Source organism: Manis javanica, chromosome 3 (genome assembly GCF_040802235.1).
Source record: "Manis javanica isolate MJ-LG chromosome 3, MJ_LKY, whole genome shotgun sequence".
NCBI classification, from domain to species: Eukaryota; Metazoa; Chordata; class Mammalia; order Pholidota; family Manidae; genus Manis; species Manis javanica.
In genome coordinates this window covers 215,406,898-215,422,941 of record NC_133158.1, presented here as the reverse complement: position 1 = coordinate 215,422,941, position 16,044 = coordinate 215,406,898, and the positions used below count along the sequence as shown (strand labels likewise).

At 41.8% G+C, this 16,044-nt stretch overlaps 1 protein-coding gene and 1 long non-coding RNA gene across 6 annotated transcripts in view; one reads left to right on the top strand and one right to left on the bottom strand.

Annotated features, from left to right (window-relative positions):
- GALNTL6 (polypeptide N-acetylgalactosaminyltransferase like 6) overlaps positions 1–16,044 on the top strand; it is a 930,232-nt gene that overhangs the window by 587,222 nt on the left and 326,966 nt on the right. The gene's annotated exons all lie outside the window — the stretch shown is intronic.
- LOC140848261 (uncharacterized) lies at positions 13,214–15,385 on the bottom strand. 2 transcript variants are annotated; one of them, XR_012128832.1, is made up of 3 exons: positions 14,575–15,385; positions 13,549–13,675; positions 13,214–13,316 (listed from the first exon to the last, which is right to left on the bottom strand). It is a non-coding gene; the product is annotated as an uncharacterized lncRNA (long non-coding RNA). The 2 variants fall into 2 exon arrangements; XR_012128833.1 differs by having other exon boundaries at positions 13,228–13,316; positions 13,562–13,675.

The window sequence follows — 16,044 nt, the reverse complement described above, 5'->3', positions numbered from 1 at the left end:
TTTCAGATTTCCTTAATATTTACAGATATCTAAGTCATATAATCACAGTCCTGTTCTTAATATTATAATCTATTTGTTATTCTCCAATGATACTGAAATTCCCTGGTGCCTGGCTCTGCTTCATTGAGCTTTATTTTCTATTGTAGAACATGTTGTGTATCACCCTCCTATGTTTTAAAGGGTTCATTACAGTTTTATTCCTTAAGGAAATTTCACAGTTTCTGTTTTCTTTACACTAGGGACTGTTGGCAACCTATACAAATAATTAATACTAAAATAAGAAATTAATCTTATGTTCTCCAAGAAAACATGGGTAGTTATATTTCTGAGCGGTTAGTTTTGACGCATACATCATCCAGGTGGGAAGTGGAGATAACAATAGCTTGAAAAGCACACCCTCCCCATTCATCTATAAAGTGTTTCTAGTAGGGAAAGACTTCTTATGTGTAACTACTTGAGGAGGAAGAAAGACAAATAACTAAACTTTAAATGAATTTAGTTCCTAAAGTTTTATTCAATTTTACCCTTACATTTTCTGTAAGATATTAAGACAAGTTATAAAGGTGTTTAAAATAAGCAAGTTAGTATGAATTAAAAGTTCAATGAAAGCAGAAAAGCAAGAGCAAAGGGCACCCGCGGTGCGTGCCCGCCACCTGCATCCTTGCCGCCACTACGTCCTGAGCTTGACAGCATCGTACGAGCAGGTCTATGCAGGGAAACCAGGCCAATTCCTCAGGTCCTAGGAATCAAAGGACAAAAACAATCCAGTTGTGGAGAACACATATTCCTTGTATTGCGTCACAGAGGAGTTCTTCTGGAGGGTTCTCGTGAGTGGAACAGAGTCATGGAATTGAGAACATCCTTGACACTTCTTGGAATAGATGAAGGACAAGCCTCAAGGAGCTCTTTAAATTTTCATCCTCGTGGATGCAGAGGGGATGATACCAAAGGAAAATGCATGAAATAATGTCTAATGGGGTTTGCAAAAAATTAAAAAATTAAAAAAGAATCCCATATCTCCTGGTCATATCTTTTGACTGGGGGAAGCCCAAATTTCCCTGGGTTAAAGTGGTGATCATGGCGATTATTAACCCACAGGCCATCTGATCCCCTGTGGCTGTCAAGTCTGTGATCTGTGCTCCCTGTGCCCTCCTCCAGCTGGCACTCCGTGCTCTCTGCACGATTGCCTGTGTGGACATGCAGGCAGTTTCTGAACACAGGAGAGCCTCCCAGGTATTTAGTCTTCACGCTCCACTCCAAGTGATCTGAAAGGCAATAATAATAATAATAATAATAATAATAATAATAATAATAATAGCTATCATACTACACAGCCGGAATCTGTGCTAAGAGCTTTACATGGTGTGGCTCCTGGAGGAAAGGGGTCCCTGCCTGGGGCAAGTTCGCTGTGACTCTGATAAGACAGAACAAGGGGAAGGGCGGATTGGGTGAAGGGTGTTATTTCTCACAGCTCGATCTCTCCCTCGGCTCCCCCTGGTGCACTCCCAAGTCCTTCCCCTCTGGTCCCTGCTAGCAAGTGCACTCTATCCGTCTCCTGCAGCCACAGCGGGGGTTTGCTTCCCCTGCACACCCCTTCTGGAAGGAACTCCATGGGCAGGTGACGGGCAAGCACCTGACCAATTATGTACCAGAAACAGAGGGGAGGAGGGAATGGGCATTTTCTCTCCACTCCTTGACCTGGCGGCAGCCCTGCTGTGGCCTATTGATAGGAAAATAGGGCAGGAAATTCTGGGTGCAAACTTCCATTTACTCCACACATGGATTACTGTTTAATTAACTTTATGACACAATGAGGAAAGAACTATGATTCATCCCATTTTACAGGTAAGGAATTAAGATCAGAGTAGTTCCATAACCTACCCAGGGCCATACTGCAAGCAAATTGATGTATCTGATACTCAAGTCTGATGCCCAAAACCTGCAGAATGAATCTCTGCCGGACTTTCTTCCACTTAACCCTGGAAAATCACCACTGGTTTTCCAGGTAAACAGATCTAAAAGCTCCCCTTACATGTGCCTCCCAAAGCCTCTGTGGGCACATCTTGAATTCTCCTGCCTCTGTATAAACTAAGCTCCAACCATATCAAACCAATTGCTGTTTTTCAAATTATCTCTTAGTCTCTGTGTTTCTGGCTTCTTGTCCATGTTTTTGATTCAGTTTTTCCCACTAGTCTGTCTTAAAAACTCGTGTGTGCTATTTTGGATGTTAGCGTACTGTCTTAATAGACAGGAATTTAATCATGTCATCAAAGACCTTACTAAAGTGGAGATATGTGGTGTCTGCTGATTCTCCCCTGTACTAAGCCCCATGTTTCTTGAATTGAATCTTTGTAGTTGGGTTTCATGCTGACCCTGGTTAAAGAGTAGTGCCAGTCCCAACATGTAGGTCTCTTCGAGTTACTAAACATCCTAGAATTACTGACATTAAACCCTCATGTTTTCTTTTTTTACCTCATTACATCAATATATCAGAGTATAATTATTGTTAAAATGACTGGAAGTGTTTACCCAGAAACCTTATTATCAAGTTTGAGTCTCCTTTTAAAAAGTGCCTCCTTTCAGATCCAATTCACTAAGCATCAATAAAAAATAAAAACAATTATACATTGAATTTCCATGCAAATGTGGCCTTTTCCCTATTCTGCATGAATGCATGTTCGTCAAATGACTCTGCCTTATTGATGATGTAGTGGAAAAACCAAGAAATAACCATGTTATAATTGTTTTACTAGTTGCCAAGGTCAAGATTCATTTTTGCCCCAGGAAAGTTTATAAAGGTCTTCAAAGCTTAATGAAATTTTGGATTCTCTACTTATCAGAAGGCTGTAGAGTAACTAATTTTCATAAACATTCAATTAGGTCTTTGAACAAACAGATTCAAATTTCTATCAACTGCAGAGAGAATTGGGGCTATATTTCTCATTCTCAAAGGGCCTGACACAACTGTGACATTTAAAATAATCATTTCAGCAACTTATTATAATACAAAGTTAAGCGGTATGGTAATATATGCAAGGAACATTGGCTAATATTCCCACTATAAGTAGTCTTGAACGATTCCTCTTCAGAGTACAGCCTGACTGAGTGCCGATAAAGGGTATGTGGAACCTTGGCAGAAAGTTTGGGACAAAACTTTTGAATGGATAACCCACAGCGCCCAGGAGCACCCGGAGGCTGTGTCTACCTGCATCCTATTTTCAAGGATGCAGAATCTTGTATGCAGCGCCTGATGGGGCTCTACTGAAACAACCTGTTTTAAGACCTATGTCAGTAAAGCCTTACATGAGCAAATCAGCATGAATGAAATGATATTTATATTGAAATGATATTTATATTCCAGTTGCATTTATGAAATTAAGTGACCAGAGTCACAGACACAGCCTTTCATTCGCTGAAATGTAGCTTCTCCTATTTTCTAACCCTAAGCACCATCTCTCATGCACAGAAATTTCACATTCCCAGCCAGAATTAGCTCTGGAAAAAGCCTTTCCCTTTGTAAATGTAATAATTGTTCACCCTTTTGATCTGCTGTAGATTTCATGTCCTGGTGATCACAGCTTGTACCTGAAATAGGTTGACTGAGAAACACGTTTATGAGTCTGAGAACCAATGCAGTAACTGCTAACGGAGCAATACGAAACAACTAAGGCATCAATCTTATAATATTTAAATTAGTCTTAAATCAATTTGCAAATGCAATTCTGTCTTCAAAACCTGAAAAGAAGACCGGCAGGAAAACTATGATTGGAAAAATGTCACAAGAGAGTTTACACAGTGGTATGAGGACTTGGATCTAAAGCTCACTCCCTCTGTTTTGGTCCCTCTGTCTCTCTTGTTCTGCTTTAAAGAATAAAGGTAATTAGAGTCAGAGATTAGATAACCAGGACTTTCTGTCTAATAAGTTTAAAACAGATGAAAAGAAAATCCTTTAATAAACAAACAGAATATGCAAAAATAAGATTAGAGGAGAATTACGGCTGTAAAGGAGAAAAAATTTAGAAAAATCACAATGAAACTTAAAGAACTTTTAACAAAAAGAAAAAAGTTACCTTCAAGTCTAAAGGCTCAAGTTTCATTCTTGGAGCTAGAGGCGACAAATACATGTTACAGCTGAGCAGGAGGGAAAATACTAGCAAAATACATGTACCTCCTTTGCCTTTTATCTAAAATATACAGAACTGTTTATATCCTATTTCTATTTCTACTACTTTGTATTTATATTTTCTGAAAAATGTATATTCTTGAAGATGTGTGCACATGCACAAACGCACATGTGCACCCTGTACTCTTCAATGGCTTGTACCACTGAGAGGACAGGATGCTTGCAATAGGCATCCTTCGCCTCCAACAGGTGCACACCCAGACAAGTGGATTCTTAGCCTCGTGGATCCAACTCTTCATTCATGGCATGTCTGGTGTATGTGTTGAATATACTATTGTTAATTAACTCCAGAGATATTTTTGAAGGTGCAATTACATTCAGCATAACCTTTACCCTTTTTAATTTCAAGTGTTTACCTATTTTTAACGAATGTTCCTTTTCATCACCAATGTTCTAATGGTAATAATACCTCATCTCCATTGTTCTGTGATACATGGTATTTCATAATCACCATGAAAGGCCCAACTACTATTTAGGGACTCTGAACAGTGTGTGCATTTTATGTAGATAATTCACATCCGCCACCACCAACCCTTTCTAGGTTTGTGATCCAGCCCTATAGGTATAGACAGGGAAACCGGCTCAGAGAAGTCATGCAAACTGTCTCTGGTCACTTGACTAGCCAGAGAGAGAGATTTGAAAACAAATCTGACTCCAAACCCACGACCTTTCCATGAATTTTCCGAATTCTTGCTGCCTCAGTAGTGCCCTGAGAGGGTTCTATTCTGCTATGAAAACTGGATATCTTTTAAAGTACTTAAAAATTTTTCAGCTTAGTATTCCACCTTCTATTTTTGGCTGCAGCTTTACACTACTGCCAAAGTTTTATTTGTTCTTTTAATTGTATTGTTTTATGAAAAGAATTTCCAGCTTTTTCTCTGTTATCAGTTTTTAGATGGCACCACGGCTCCTGCTGCTCTGCCTCTTAAAGACAATATGTGATTCATAAACTGCTTCTGGAAACAATGAGTCAGCATATGAGGCCTTATTGATTCATAGTCTTGTGATCTGTTGGATGCTGATTGTATCATTTAATTCACTTTGGTTATAAAACTGTGTTTTAAGGCAATGCAGTGCGGGTGGGGAGTTTGCACAAAAGTTGATGGATTCGTGGTCTCTACTTGCAGCACAGCATTCTGGTTTATTTCATCATTTCAGAGAAGTGGTTTTCTTTTCTAATAGACACCCAGATTCACAAAAAGTTGACATGAAGTGTGGCCATTGGAAATGAATCTTGTGGTGCCAGGAGCATGTCACCTTAGTTAAATCAAGCAAGGTACCTCTTGGGCAAACGATCGCGCATTCTTTCATAGGCTGACCTATTTTTTTTATATACGGTTCTTAGCCACTTGTGGTCCTTAAGGAAGTACATGTCATTATCAGTTACATACGGATTGAAATCTAAGGAAACAGAGAGCTTTCCAGGTTTGTAAACTCTTAAATAATGCCTGTCTGTCTTGATTAATGTTCAATGAATCTATAGTACACAGCTCGAGTCCCTGGTTTCAAATGCTAAACCTAATTACACACACACACACACACACACACACACACACACACACACACACACACACACAGAGTCAAAGGTACAGTTTCCATTACTGGTAGTTTTATTCAAGGCTAATTATTTTTACTTAGGTATTTAAGTAAGGGCTCTTGTTTTAGAAGTTGTTTTTAAGTGCTGGTCAGCTTCCTTGTTAATTGTTCTCCCTTTTGTAATAATAGCTCTATGATCTTAGGATCTGACAGCAAGGTTATAAAAAACAGTACTTGATCCTTTTTAGATATACTTTTCTTACATTGAAATAATTATGATATACTCTCATGAGATTCCAGTTTCATGTACTTTAGGGAATTTGTAGCCGTATTTTTGTCAGGAACTCTCTCAGCTTTTTGGATTGTTAACTCTTGAAGTCAATTGGCCATTAATATTTCAGAAACCAAAATGAAGGAAAGTAGCTGAATGCACATGAAAACTACAATGGGACATTATTGTAGAAATTTCTCTATATCCAGGCAATATTGTGCTTCTGCTCACCTGCATCTTATCATTTAAACCCAGTTTAGCTGCTTGCTCGTAAGGATGGTGACAGAGGAACTGCAGTCCAGTTACTTTGTTCGTCTCTCTAGTGTTTGGGAGAAACTGTCCAACAGAATGTTTTCTTCAGCATTTTCTTTATTGATATTTCAGTTACGTCCTGACAAGTTAAGTGAAGTTCTTCCTTTTCATTGTTAATGTTGAGGCTGAAGAGGGATGTTTATGGAACATTCTGGTGCTTCCTGCAGAATATTCTTTTTTTAAGGATTTATGCATTTGGCTCGTATTCGTCCTTTACAAAGCTTTATTCCGCATAATCTGTGTTGACCTCCATGACATCATCTATTATTCTAAAACTGTCAAAGCCTTAGAAAAATGCTTTTAGGTAAAGGGTTCCCCTGGGTACAATGCTCTTTTGATTGATTAGTTGTACCCCAAAGGGAAGAGTTCACCTATGATCCATCACCTCTGACTAGTGTGTACAGTCAGTCTAGATGATCCACATTCACCACAAACAATCTTCTTTTCAAGCAAAATCCTCTCATTAGAACCCGTGTTCTTTATTCTGGTTTCCACTCAGTGTTCAAGATAATCAGAACAAATGTTTCCATTCACTCAGTCTTTCAAATCATTCATATCCTAGATATCAAAGGAAGCTCCGTGTCACTTCAGTGGTCCCACAACAGTGGCCTCATGCCTCATGACGAGCCTGTTTATTCCTCTTCTCAAGGCCTTTACTTCCTATTGTGCTGCTAAAGGTATTCTGTTCCTTTTATTTGAAGCTGCCTCAAATTCTTGCTAGAAAGCAACAGAATGCTAAACCTCGACTGTGTTAAAGGTGGTGCCAGTTGCACCGTGTGGACTCTGCCTGTTTTAGTGGCCCTGATACATGCTGATAATGGAATAAAGTGCCCAGGACAAGAAAGCCTGGGGAACCTGAGGAGAAGACCGTCCTTCACCAAGGGGCACCCCGGGTCTGTCTGCCCCTGCTGTGTGCTCTGTGCTTCTCTGTGGATCTTACACCCACTACGGTTTTCTCGCTCACAAACATCTCTTCACATGAATGAGGACAGAACAACTCACAGGTGTATGTAATTTACCCAGAGTCATACATTTCCTAAATGACAGCACGAGCTCGGATGTAAGGGCTGCTGGGACATGGAGGCTCGTGAATAGAATGGTGGGAAAACCTGCCGTCAGGAAGGTGTATGTGGAACCCAGGCTTTGCTGCTTCTTATACTTCACGATTACAAATAGAATACCTAGCTTCTCTGAGGTCAGCCTTCATATCTGTGACATGTCAATAATAGTATCTGCTACTAAAATTGTTGAAGAGGTAAAACAAGCTAATACACATAAAGTGCCAAGTAGAATACCTGATATCTTCTAGACTCAAGAAATGGTTTATATTGTAAATAATATTACTAAGGAAAAGCTTAATGAGGAAATTTTGTCCCAGGAGATTTTGAAGAAAAGTTCAAGATGGCTATCCCACAATGGCGGTGAGAATAAAAGTTTTACATAGAAATTGAAGTGCTTGACAGTCAGTGTGGGCTTTGCAGGCCAGATGTTCCTTGCATAGGGAGACACAGAGAGGGTGGGATTTGAGGCACACCTGGGGCCAAACCAGCAGGTGTCAGCTGGGGAGCTGGCCCTGCCCATCAGTCCTCGGGGAGCTGGCCCCGCCCATCAGTCCCCAGGGAGCTGGCCCCACCCATCAGTCAGTGGGGAGCTGGCTCCGCCCATCAGTCAGCGGGGAGCTGGCCCCGTCCATCAGTCAGCGGGGAGCTGGCCCCTTCCATCAGTCAGCGGGGAGCTGGCCCCTTCCATCAGTCAGTGGGGAGCTGGCTCCGCCCATCAGTCAGCGGGGAGCTGGCCCCACCCATCAGTCAGCAGGGAGCTGGCTCCGCCCATCAGTCAGCAGGGAGCTGGCCCCTTCCATCAGTCAGCGGGGAGCTGGCCCCACCCATCAGTCAGTGAGGAGCTGGCCCCGCCCATCAGTCAGCAGGGACCTGGCCCCACCCATCAGTCAGTGGGGAGCTGGCCCCACCCATCAGTCAGTGGGGAGCTGGCCCTGCCCATCAGTCAGCAGGGAGCTGGCCCCACCCATCAGTCAGTGGGGAGCTGGCCCCGCCCATCAGTCAGTGAGGAGCTGGCCCCACCCATCAGTCAGTGAGGAGCTGGCCCCGCCCATCAGTCAGCGGGGACCTGGCCCCGCCCATCAGTCAGCAGGGACCTGGCCCCACCCATCAGTCAGTGGGGAGCTGGCCCCGCCCATCAGTCAGTGAGGAGCTGGCCCTGCCCATCAGTCAGCAGGGAGCTGGCCCCGTCCATCAGTCAGTGGGGAGCTGGCCCCACCCATCAGTCAGTGAGGAGCTGGCCCCGCCCATCAGTCAGCAGGGACCTGGCCCCACCCATCAGTCAGTGGGGAGCTGGCCCCGCCCATCAGTCAGTGAGGAGCTGGCCCCGTCCATCAGTCAGCAGGGAGCTGGACCCGTCCATCAGTCAGCCAGGAGCTGGCCCCGTCCATCAGTCAGTGAGGAGCTGGCCCCACCCATCAGTCAGTGAGGAGCTGGCCCCGCCCATCAGTCAGTGGGGAGCTGGCCCCACCCATCAGTCAGTGGGGAGCTGGCCCCGTCCATCAGTCAGCGGGGAGCTGGCCCCGTCCATCAGTCAGCCAGGAGCTGGCCCCGTCCATCAGTCAGGCTCAGACACCGGGTAACTTGCAGCTTCTCTCGTCATTTCAAATTCTCCCCAGTAGCTGGAAGTGTATGAGGGTCAGAAGACGTCAGAGTCCAGATCAACACGTACAAACCCCCTCCCTCCAAAGAAAAATCATGGGAATAACCAGATTCGTGAGCTTGGTGCACCGCAAATAAAACACCATTTTCTCCGAGCCTGGGGAAAGGAGACGATAGGAGAGCAAGAACGATGACGATGATGACAATGTTTTGCAGTTTGACGGAGCTTCATACTCTCCAAAGTGTGTACATGTAGTATCCCTTCCAACACAAATTCCCAAGAGACCCGTATTGACACGGAGATGGGCAATAGCAGTGTGGGAAATTTTCTGCCCTTATTCAGTACTATTCGTAGTAAAAATTGTTATCTGATGCCAGAGAGTAGCTTATTTTGTCTTTTATAAGGAAAAAACGACGATTTCTCACAAAACTACAGATGGTTTTATTGCTAGTGCCTGTGTATTTATGAGAATAAAAATTGCCACGCTTTTGCTAAGTTATCAGCTCTTGAAATAACTAGGCTTTTTTGCTACAATTTATCTCACATTTGCCAGGCCAATTTAGTCATGGAAACTTTCTTTTAAGTAATGTGAGAATGACCCTCAGAACACGTTCTTCGGCCTGGTCTTCTTACCTTCAAAATCAGCTTCTAATACGCTATTAAAATGGCCAACTATGTTTAAATGCTAGTGTGTTTAATTACTTTGTCCTTTGCAAATTAGTGAATAAAAAGATTTCCAAAGAAGAGGAATGGTTCTAGATACTGCCTCAGATCCCCTCAACTTTTACAATAAATAGCAGGAGCAACAGGGGTGGTGTTTATGCCAGAAATATTCCTATATGATTTATTCATTTATTCGGAACAAGAGCTCATTTACTGACAAATCTGATGGTCAGTTTTCCTCTGGCATTTTATAGCTTCACAGTGTCTCATAATCATCAAATTATCAACTAAAAGTGTTAAACGAACTGTACTATAAGCCAGTCTATTTTTATGTTCTCAGTTAGCCGGTATATATACTGGGAAGAGTCCCTGCATTTCTCCCTATAGATACAGCTATAATGTTAAGGACAAAAACTTCATGACTGTGTGAGCCTGTTTTTTTAAATCAAGGGAAATGATGGATAAGGTCTTCAAACAGTGTGGCTAAGTTACCTCCTTGAATAATGAGGAATTGGTAGAGACTCACATTAACATTCTCCAAGAGGCTGCTGTTGAATTGATTTACATCTAAGTTGAGATAATCAGCTGACTTGAGTGCCAAAAATCTGATTTTGTAAAAACTAACAACTAGCATTTTCCCAGAGACACATTATAAAATAGAACTTCTCCTCAGTGCAGAATATTTTAACATTAGCAACGTATGTAGCAGGCAGCAGGCAGAATTCTGTGTTTGTCCCCCAAGAAGTTTTGTTGCTATTTCCCATTTAGAGGCAACTAACATGCTCTGAGTGCCAACTTCACACTAGATTATTTTATATAAGGTTGCCTCAGGATCTATTTAAACTTTGTTTAATTTAACAATCATTTGTTTTCCTGTTTGTAGTGATATGACTGACCAAATATTCAGAAAAATCTCTGCTGGTATATACATAAAATGCTGAAAAAACAGGCATATGCATTTTGTTTTCATAGTGTGACTGATCAAGTACAGTAAGATTTCCCTATGGTAAGGCTGGGTGCAGAGGCCATTAGCCTCCAGGGTACTGGCCAGTACCAACGGTCTGGTCTAGACTCTAGAAGTCCGAAGAGCGATTTCCCTCAAAAGCAGTCATTCGCCAGGACTTCCTCCCAGAAATTAAGTGCTAACAGCATTAAACAACCAAAAAAGCTCCCACATATGTCCGAATATTCCCAAACACAGAAAGAGCACCCTGAATTGGGAATGACCGACCTAGAGCCTGTGTCTGAAGTCAGGGAACAGCCAGGAGCTTGGGAAGCCTTCTGTGCAACCCCAGGACCCTCAAGTGGCAACAATTTCAATGATGACAGGAAGCAAGGAAGGAGAGGGAGGGAAGCAGAGAGGGAGAGAGGGGGGGGGAGAAGAAACTAGTCCTGTGACAGTAGACATTACTATCTCTACTTTGATTGTGCAAATAGAAAAAAAAATCAGCCATCTCCTCTGAGAATTCCTAATCCAACTCCACAGACAGAATGACCTGAGAAGCCCCAAATCAAATAAATTAAGGTAAAAATGGTCTCAGGTTGACAGGACACTCAGGAATCTGGCAGAAATAAACAAAACTGTAACTGAAATGAATGCAATTTAAATGAATACCTCAAAGATGTTGGAGAGATGTTTCCAAGGAACTTGGCCTGACAATGCAAACTCACCGCAGCCAGAAAAGAAGCCTCTGTGCCAAGTCAATGGGAATAACCAAGTGCCAGGTAGGCCCACGGAGACTGGAGGTTAGAATTCTCAGATTCAGCACATAAAACAATACTCGATATGTTTAAAGAAGTAAAGTCAGGAATTGAGACCATGAAAAAGCAATAAAAACTATCAAAATTGACAGGATATATTTGAAAAGAGAAGCAAAACAACCTCTTTTAAAAAATTGAAGAGTTGAAATGAGAAACCCAATTAGCAGGCCTATAAAGATACAGCAAAACCGAGAGGAAGAAGTTACCCAGAATGTAAGCCAGAGAGACAAAAGCATAGGGAAATTTAACAGAAACTTTCCCTTTTGTTTATTCATCTGTTTTTCCTTCAAATTTAGTCTTTGTTTCTTAAATGAGATTTTAAAATAACGAAATTCTTCCCAGAACACTGCCACCTTTCTTTTCACGTCTACCTTTCCCCCAGTGATCTCATTTGTGTCTTTATAATTCTGATTTATCCATCCATCATTTTCTTAATTCCTTTAGATTGCTTTGAAACTTTAGGCTTTATTCTAATCTGTTTTTAAGGTACATTTCTCTCATTGTCTATAAGAGAAATTATTCTCCCTGTATGTTTTCTTGTAACAATTTCAGTAAGTTCTAGTAACTTTAATAACATTCCCTCATTTATTAATTCAGCAAACATTTGTTGAAGACCTAGTTTATGTAAGGATCTAGGAGAAAACAAAACATTACCTATATAAAGTATAGACAGAGAACATGGACAAATAAGTAATTGCAATAAAATATGAATAACGAAACAAAATATGAAGTCTCTTTGGAAGCACCACCAGGAGATATCAGCTTGTTTAGGGGATGAGAAAAGACTCCCTAAAGGAAGCAGATGAGATTCTGGGGCTAGCCACATAAAGGGGTGGAAAAGCACAATTTCAGGGAGGTTGTAGGGTCTGAGCAAAGTTGCATATGAGAGAAAGGATGCTTTAAAAATTTTTTTGAGGCTACAGCATATAGAGTTATAAAAAATATATGATTATAGATAAAGCTATAGGGCTGACAGAGTCGATTCTCAGAGGGCTAGGAGGCGCCCTGCACAGGCTGGGATGATGATGAGAAACTGAGGACCCTGAACGGGGCAGGAGCATCATCTGCCTCATATTTTTAAAGAGATTTCTGTTGTTGTTATGTTGAGAAGAGGCAAAGGAGGGAAAAGATTAGATTCCCAGAAATCCACAGGCAGTGATCATAAGAGGTGGTGGCTGCATGAGCAGAGAAGGGAATTAAGGAATAATAAGGAATTAAACTGGCTGTGGTTAAGTGGATACAGTTGTCCAGAATGACTGCTCACCTCCAAGTTTTAAATAATAGGTCGATGTGGAGCAATTTATTAAAAGAGGGAGCATTGAAGTGGAGCGAGTCTGGGAGGGAAATAGTGAATTCAGTTTTGAACAAGTCGAGACTGAGGGGCAGAAAGCCATCCCCGTGAAGTCTGTCGTTGCATTTCTGTTTCAGGAGCTCAGAAGGTGTACCTCAGCCTCGGACAGGGTTTGGGAAGTATTATCATCGAGATGTAAATCCGGCCATGAAAGTGAAGGAGGTGGTCTGGGTAGAATGAGAAGAGGGTTGTAGACTAAATTCTGAGAACATCAACATTCAGTGGTGGGGTAAGAAAGGTGCTGCCGAACAGCCTGAGCAGCACGGCTTAAAACGCCAGCATGCATCCAAGAGAATGTGGGGACACAGAAACACGCTGCTGACAGTGCTGCCAAGGAGCCAGCCAATTAAGTACTTGAAAGCAGCTGTTGAATTAACCAGTATGGACAGTATAACTGATGGAATTGTTCTGATGAAATCTGAAGGTGAAGATGTGGGTTAAGGCTTGGTTTTCTTATTTCTGACATTTTATTTACCTTGAGGAACTTAAACTCCTTATTGTCTGTCTTTCCAACTAGCTTCTTAAACAACTTGAGCAAATGGAACATGTTGTCTTATTCTTCATATTCCAGGATTCCCCTGTTGAATGAATAAATAAATAAACATTTCATTTTCCTTATCTGTGAAGGAATCCTCATACCATGTCCCTTTACTTCATAGAATTTCTTTTAGTGACTTAACTTGCAGCAAGCAATTGTAAATTATAAGTGGATCCTACAGATGTGAGAGTTGTGGCTATTATTTCTGGATCCCAACAATTTAAAACTTAAAATAGAAAAGGTTTATGATTTATTGCCAAATAGATACTTACTGAGCATACTTACTCTGGGGGTTCAGAAAAATATAGGGCATTTCAGGCTGGAATCATCAGGGGGTACTTTGAAGAACATTCAAAGTGGTGGGGAGGCGAGCCATCAACAAACTTTAGGATCTGGGTGCTGGGAAGGGTAAATAAACCGGTGAAATTAGTGCAAGAGTCTTCCAACTTTTGGATTCATCCTAAATTCTTGGCTTAGGAAAATGCATTATTAAGTTTTAATGATTGTTTTGAAAGAGTATTTATAGTATTTGCTGTTCTGCAGAATGTTCTATGATGCTAATAACAGAAAGTACTTGAACATGGAAACTAATTTGCCCTTCTATTGAATAAGTAGACTTCCAGTTTGGGAGCAAAGCATATGTGGGCCTAAAAATGTATCCTGATTCCTTGATCCAAACTTCTAATTTGGAAAATAGATTTCACAACATTCTGTAAGGAAATTAACGAAGTCATTTTATAATGTAATGTATAGCTGAGAAACATAATTGATTTCAATAAGCTACAGGTTATTTCTTACATAACATTATTGCAGTACCTGTAGGCTTAAAAGTTAGGGAAAAGAATGTGAGGACTGTATGTGTGCGCACATGTGGAATTATCAGGTAGCAAGCCTCAGACTTGGGGACCTTGCTCTGAGCTGTGCAGGTGCTGCAAAGGAAACGAAGCTTAGAAGGCCCCCTCTTTGACACTTCTCCACAGAACATAAGATGGACTAGGTCGCTGTGACTGAAAGCCACGTCATATTCCTCATCCATCAGTCCATCTCCTTATCTCTGGTTTCATTCCTTTCCCATCCTCCCGTCATAACATTGCCGGAGGGCTCTTTGTTCAACATGAATCTGCTCATGTCACTTGCGTCTTATCACTAAAGTGACGCTTCACCTTCCCTTCAGATCATCATTAGACTTCCTCAGGCTCACAAACAAGTCTTTCTGCAGTGGGTCTCCCACTAGCCCTCACAAGTTAACCACTCATTACTATGTAGTATGTGCCTCGCACTCCGGGATAAAAACTTACCTGCATTTCTAAATAGCTGTGCTCCCCCGCACCTCCTTCGGCACCTTCACCTTCGGCGCCTGCTTTGCTCCAGCTCAGGACTCCTTACTTATCCTTCCAGGAACAGCGCTAGCGATGCCTCCTGTGAGAGCTTGTAGTGAAGCCCACCACTCTATGTTTCTGGTTTAATTTCATTTTTAATTTGAAAATGTTTATTGGTTTGTGATCCCTTCATAGGGAAAGACATGGTGGGCATGGGTTGAGTTCCAACACCTCTAAGATACCTCCCAGCAATCACAGCGCCTTCTCTTGTTGGGAGCCAGAGGCATTATGATAGACCAGAATGCTCAGCCTCAGGGAGTTCTAATAACTGGGCCCATGCCCGTGGATCTCATGTCAGAATCAGAGAGGGCAATGCAGGACCTCAGTGGGAAGGCAGCTATTTACTCATGAGTCTGAACTCTGAAGCCTTAAAAAATAAGTGACACCACTCCTGACTCTGGTAGTTTGCAACACAGAATGTTTTCCTGCCTCTCCCTGCTATTTTTCTAAATAATTTGCAGATCGCTTTAAAGGAATGTCTTAGTGCAACATTACGTTTCCTGTTCTGTTTTATTAACTCTGAGTGACTTTGGGCACGTCAGTGCTCTCTCTCTCTCTCTCTCTCTCTCTCTCTCTCTCTCTCTCTCTCTCTAATTGTACTGTCTCTTTTGGAAAATTTACTTTCTGAGAATGTGCATAATGGACCGATTTTTTACCCTGTGTAACTCTAGATGAAATGTCTATCGACTAATAGAGCAATCAAATCTGCCCTTCTAAGCCAAACAGCAGCAGAGGAAGGGCACTCGGGGGCCCACCGCACCTGTCTTTCCTGTTACTTATTAACATGTCTTTACACAAAACAGATATTTTGTTTAAAATCTGTCTCAACTCCTGCTGCTTATTCTCCGCCACCTCAAATCACTCACCTCCAGTTTGTAACATAACAGTTGGTTTATGGGCACAAAATTATGACCCAGTCGTCCATGCACTGCCTTTTAATAAGGTGATAAAGCATCAGGATTGGCTGACTTCCCATTGAGAGCTTCTGAATGAACTTTCGGTGACATGGCAATAGTGTGAAACATTAGCAGATGGACATGCAGATCTGGGGACCCTCATGAGACTGAATCCCACTCCTCTCCCTGTTTTATTACCAAGTCCTTTTCTGTGAAATATTCACTGGGACTTTGTGCAAAGGCTTAATCTCAGATCTACATGAATCACACCTTTTGAAATCAACTGTAGTTACCTTTCCAAAGTCTGGGGTCAGAATCCAGCCTGCCGGCCATTCCTTTTGTAGTCTTTATCCAGAAATAAATCTCCCCCTCAATTTAACAAATACAAAGCCCTAAATGAACTCTGTTCAGACTGAACATAGTACAATTTACTTTTCAATTTCACACCCAGAGATTCTGTAATGGGGGAATGTAGGCAGTTAAGTTTTCAGTC